Source organism: Marmota marmota, unplaced genomic scaffold (genome assembly GCF_001458135.2).
Source record: "Marmota marmota marmota unplaced genomic scaffold, marMar, whole genome shotgun sequence".
NCBI lineage: Eukaryota > Metazoa > Chordata > Mammalia > Rodentia > Sciuridae > Marmota > Marmota marmota.
Window position 1 is genome coordinate 58,527,275 of NW_026000026.1, and position 6,282 is coordinate 58,533,556.

At 35.4% G+C, this 6,282-nt stretch overlaps 1 long non-coding RNA gene across 2 annotated transcripts; it reads left to right on the plus strand.

The window, feature by feature from the left end:
• Positions 1 to 536: 536 nt before the first annotated feature.
• On the plus strand, positions 537 to 6,218 carry LOC125619184. Of its 2 annotated transcripts, none has more exons than XR_007350695.1 (4): positions 537 to 1,266; positions 1,497 to 1,593; positions 2,621 to 2,664; positions 4,458 to 6,218. It is a non-coding gene; the product is annotated as an uncharacterized LOC125619184 (long non-coding RNA). The 2 variants fall into 2 exon arrangements; XR_007350696.1 differs by having other exon boundaries at positions 1,500 to 1,593.
• The last annotated feature ends 64 nt before the right edge of the window (positions 6,219 to 6,282 follow it).

The following is a 6,282-nucleotide window of genomic DNA, read 5'->3' on the forward strand; positions in this document are numbered from 1 at the left end:
CTGGTACAAAGACCTCTCCACAGATGTGGCTGTATACTGGACCGGTAGTCAGTGACGGGTAAGATCCAATTGCAATGGTACCAACCTAAGGACCATATGTACTATTGGACAACCTAAGGCAGGCATGGTCCCTAAGCCACATGCTTATTGTTTAAACAGAGAGGGGGAGATGTTGAGAGCCACAGACTGAGGGGCCCCAGCAAACTTCCAGCTGCCAGCAAACTTCCAGCTGCCGGCTGATGATTGGCTCACAGCGGCCCCAGCAACATCTAGCTGATTGGCTCCTCTGCGGTGATGCTCATTGGGCTGTTTCCCTGCCCTTTCAGACCACGGAGCTGCTCATTGGGGGACTTTTTTGGCTCCGCCCACGTGACCCAGCCAATCGGCCTCAAGAGCAGGAGGATTGTGGGAGGTGGAGAGAAGCTTGGGGGGGAGAGAGAGGCTTGTGGAAAGCCGGTGGTGGCAGTTGAGGCTCTGAGGGTTTTTCCTGAGAGGCTGTTTTGTTTGGCGTGTGTGGTTCTAAAAATAAAGTTAGTTTCTTTTGACAAGTGGCTCCTGATTGTGCACAGCCAGACTGTGGCATTATTTTATGTATTAAGCAAGTTTGTGGTTCCCTTAAGTTCTTGTTGCTGTGATATTCAATATTATTTAGGCATTGAGTGACTAGGTATTTATTCCAGTCTTTCTAATCTGGCTTTTTTTTGTACCTATCCCAGAAATTCAGGTAGATTGTTTATGCACTCTTATCCTATGGAATTTTTTGCTATTTAAAAAGTAGATGGCTCCCTAAATCCGTATTTGCCACAAGTCTGTTGCTAAGTGCTTTTTTTTTTTTCACTAAAGCATGCCCCTAGCCTAAGTTCGTCCCAAATTTATAACTGATATGTTATTCAGAATACACTGTATCTACAAAAGAGTAATTTTTCCCCAAAAGCTTATCCTCAATGTCAGGTTAGGCCCAGACACCTCATTCAGAGTTAGCAGCCCATGGTCAGGTACCAGAGATTCTGTTTATCTCTGGGCCTCACTATGGTTGGAGTGGCCCCAAGCTCTTGGTCAACAACTTATCATGTCCCTACTTTTCCTTATCTCAAGCAGACAATTATTCTTTCCATCTTGTGCTGCCTTAGGTTGGATGCGAAGTCTCCTGGCCTTCAGTGTTGCAATCCTGAGTCACACTTGGAAGCCATAACTTGAGAAGGCCTGTTCAGTGCAGTACTAGAAAAGGACCAAGACCCAAGCATGTATAATGTACATGAGCCTAAGGTAAACTCACAGCATGAGATTGTTGTAAATAGGCACAAGTGATACTGGCTAAAATAAAAACACAATTGTTTGGTATGTGCAGGCAGATATGAAGGGTCTATTTATGGGTACTGGCCTGGAGAGAGTGACCATTAGTAATTCCTCAGTATTAGGTTTCTCTATTCTGCCACTCAGTTCTAAGGTTAAGTACTATGCTCATTTTCATGCTCATTTTATTTCCATATGCCCAGCAGGTGGTTTTGACCTGTACTGTGCTGCCAGAGGTTGAGGAGTGATGGTGGAGGCAGTCCTTTGCTACATGGCTAAACAGATCCAGAGGATCAGTCTGTAAGTACTGATTTGAGACATGGGCCATGGAGCTGTGTCCACTATGGGGTTTCACCACAGCAGGGCTAATATGAGATTTCAAGACAAATTTTCAAACCTGGCTTCAAGTCTAAGGCTTAGGACTTTCATTCTCTTTCCTTCCCCTAATGGGAAGCCATCTTTCCATACTGTAGTGCTTGGGACTGGGGGAAGAGTAACACAGGTAACTCAGCATTCTTAAATGTGTATTTTCTGATTATTTTACTGAAAGCAGATACTGCAATCTCCAGCATGACTTCTTTTAATACTTATGAGGAGAGATTGGTGCATGAATAGCTGTTCAAATTTATGTCTCTGTGGAGAGAAAATTGCTGGAAAGTTTTACTCTGCTTTATTTGGCTCCACCCCTGATTTCAATTTTATTAAAATGAATAGAAGCTGTAATAATTCCCATAAGTCACTCATTTTATTTCCATATCTTTGATCTACATTGATATTGTATTCAGTAATTCTTATAGATTATTAAACTGGCCAACATCAATAGATGATCAGTATCTGATTTGCCATTATTTTACATATGAATATATATTATTTTATGTGTGATTACAGACTTTAAAATTTTCTCACTAAGCTTTTAATGATGTCTTTAGAGAGATTGTGATCATTTTATTATTTTTGGTGAGTGTAATTGTAGAATTGCTGTTTCAGACTTTCTTAGATTATTTTTGTGACAGAAAAAGTAATAAAAATTCTGGTAATTTTTTTTCATAAAGTAATGTTAAAATTTTGCCAAAAAAGGTAGTAATTAGATCATGATACCATATTTGTAATATTTTATGCAGAAGTTATATTTAGGTACTTTCAAAGGGTGGTGCTCTCTTTCTCCTGCATTATGCTGTCCTGAAACATCAGAATATGCAAAATGCCAAAAATCCTTGATATAATTATTTGTATGGTATTAAGTAGTAAATATTTTAGGTGACCATAAAAATTTGAAAATTTAATATAGATCAGATTTCCCCTTCCATTTTCTACTTTTCTCCTTCAGATATATATCGTCTCTCATTTTAAATGGCTGCCATCAAAACAGAGGTGAGGTGAAACTAATTTTAATTGAGATTTATGAGTTATGTTACTTCTTTATAGAAAAGTGCCTCTTGATATTTAATAGTTGTATACTATATAAAAGAATTTGAAAACTTTCATTTTAGAGCCCATGCAGATTTTCCATGGAGTTTCATATCCAATATCATCTTAAGCCTTTAAAGAAACAATTTAAGGTAGATGGATATGTTTATGAATATTTTGTAATAACAACATAAGGTAGATGGATATGTTTATGAATATTTTGTAATAACATCAAGCAAGAAAAGTCTTAATTGAAATGTAAAAACTATACAGTTTATATAATCAATACAAAATATATCTAACTAAATATTCAAGTACATTTTATAATGTATTTGAGTACAATTTAACATTTCCAAATCATCACTCAGTTGATTTCTGTCAATACCAAGCACATTAATAGACCAATTTAAAACTGCATTGAAGAAGTTATGTTCATGAAAATGGTGGAATTAAGATTATCAGAACTTGTGTCTTCCATAAAAGCAATGAGAATTCCTGCAAAGATTGTCAGAATTGAATTTTTAGAATTTTGGCTATTGACTGAAGGCTTATTTTTGGAATATATTCTATTTCCTTGAACTTAGTATTTTTCCTGGGCTAGTACTCCACCATTTAATTACTGTAGGACTACAGTACATTTTGTTTTTGTCATGGTTCATCTCAATGTATTGTTCATATTGAAATGTCCTTGGATTTTGATTAGATTTACATTAAGTTGAATTAAATGCAGGGATTATTCTCAAGAGAATCAATATCTTTATAGTATTAGATTTCCTCACAGAAAGAATAAATGCCCTCATATTTACTTTGGTCTTTTACACTCTTCTGCAATGTTTTATATAACTTTCTTGATAAAGATTTGCATAGTTAGAATATTTTTTATTGTGCATACTGTTTAAAAGAAAAAATTATAATTTTCATCATATTTGCAATTTGATTTTGCTAATATATGAAAAACTGTATTTTATGGATCTATTTTTTATAGATTTGGTTATCTTTTTCCTTTTTTTCTATTTACTAATTTTTTTCTGAAAATATTTATTTTGCTTTATTTTTCTGACTAATATTCTTATCTCTTATTTCCTTAAGTAACACACTATGTACAATCTCCAAATTGACATTCAGTCACTAAGGTGACTAGATGAATACAAAAAAAACAAACTGTATTTCTCCTACAATGTTCTCACATCATGTTTTTGACACCAGGTATGTGAGACTCATTCTATATGAAGCAAGAAATTCTGCAGCTGTGGCCACCAGCTAGGCGCCCTCTAAATCAGTTCAGTTATGGCATTCCTTATTTGGAGATAACATTGAACCTATGGGTTGAGGACTCAGTTATTAAGACTGCATTTCCCCTTCAGACACCTTAGGTTGTTTTCTTGTGCTTCTGACCCACTGGTTATTCATGAGGGTTCCTATAGCACCACCCTCAGACATGATTAATTTGTTAAAATGGCTCATAAAACTCAGGAAAATATCTACTTATGTTTATTGGTTTATTGTAAAAGAAATTACAAAGCATACAGATAAAAACATGCTTAAGGCAAGGCATGTGGCAAAGCAGAGAGAGCTTCCATGCCCTCTTCTTGCACCCCAGCCTCCAAGAACCTTCACATGTTTGACTATCCAGAAGCTCATTGGACCCTGTCCTTTTGGGGTTTTATGGCGGCTTCAATATGTAGGCATTGCTCATTAAATTATTGACCATTGGTGATTCAACCCTCCAATCCTGACTTGGTTTCTCTCATGCCTAGGTTCAATCCTGAAGCTACCTTGGGACCACCAGCTATCAATCAACTCATGAGCATACAAAAAGACATTTGTCACATTGAAAATTTCAAGGATTTTAGGAGTTGTATACCAAGAAACTGGACTAAGATCAAATATAGTTTTCACAATATTATATTGAAGCATTTTTTTATTGATACATTTGATATGATTCATTCACAGAATGGTAATGTGGCATAGGCTTATGGCAGTCTATAAAAAACATCTCATCCTGCCCTCTAAAATTCCACATGTAAGAATGGGAACAAGAGTAATTTTTAGAAATTTGCTTAATTTCACACATCTCATGCATGTCATAATTTCTGGAAAAGTTTTCTCCTTGGAAAGTCTTACCTGACTTTCTTTAAAATCCGATAGTATGTCCAATGGTCTCACCTTGCTTTCTCAAAAACTTGTTATTTGATTTACACTCTGCTCAAGCTTTCCTGAAACACAAGCACACATAGCAGAGTCCTCACTCTCCACCTTTGAACTCAGTACTCAGCATGGCTAAGGAAAATAAACAAATAAAACTGAATAGCGTATTCTTCACTCTGGCTGGGAAGTCACTACATGCATTTTTATATAACATGTATAAGACTGCATACATAAACTAGTTCACTGATATTCAGATCATGTAAAAATGTCAAATAAATTCCCCTCTGGTGTATTTTCAATTTAAAACAAATTCAAAAAAATTTGATTTGCATTAGTCTAGTTTTTCTTGGAGTCTGGCTTGGTCAAGATGACATTGCCATTTCATTGAAATAGGTAATTTGATTGCAGAAGGCCTTTTTTTTTTTTTTCTTTTGGAAGATGAGTCTAATGAGTTTTGAAGTTTCAGAAGACAATGTTCTCTCTGAACCTGTGTGAATGTTTTGTCGGAATCAATTATGGAGTATGTAATTATATGGATATTGAATAATTAGTGCAAAACTCATTGGAAATGCCAAAGTTAAACAAGTTCTCTCTTGCATATGAAGACAGTTGCTCTAATGGGTCAAGTTTCATTAGCTAATGCTGCCAGTCACACAAAGAGATAGTCTGGCGATATTTATACATCATGGATCATGAGTCAAACACCTTTCCAATTCATCTGAGTCACTTTTCGCTGTGACAGAAAACATGTTCTCCAAGGTCCTTAGCAGTTTCTTTCAGCAATTATGCAGCATGATGAGTCCTTGCAGTCATGATGGCTACATCTCTATTCTATCAGACATCTTTATTAAATGAGTTTATTATTATGCTCATGATTCCCCTGGGTGAACAAAATCTAAGAAAAATAACTATAGTAAAATAGTTCCCCATATGAGAGACCATGTTTTTATCTATTAATTTTGAGCTGGAAAATGCAAACACAAGGAAGAAAAGCATATATTCTTTTGTTTTTGTCCTCCTATATGTCATTTTCTAATCAATGAAGATCTAAATATTTTCAATAATGTCCCAGTAGAATATAAATTACATAGGAATAGAGACATTATCTCTACTTCTGTTCACCAATGCATCTCCATGACTCAAGTATAGTTTGTCTGAAGAAGCAGGTGCTCATATCATACAAATATCAGAAAAAAATGCAGGGACAGTATTATCATAATGTTAAGTGAATGTCATGCCCCAAATCATGTCTTTATAAGGTCTAATGAAAATTCTCACTTTATATCTCTGAAAAAAGTAATTAGGCTCTCTGAAAATTTATCACTGTCCTCAAATATGTATGAAATGTCTGATCTTTGTGAACATTTCTAAGAAAGATTCCTTTTGCCTAGTTCATGTTAGTCTTTGTGACATACCATATATATATATATATAT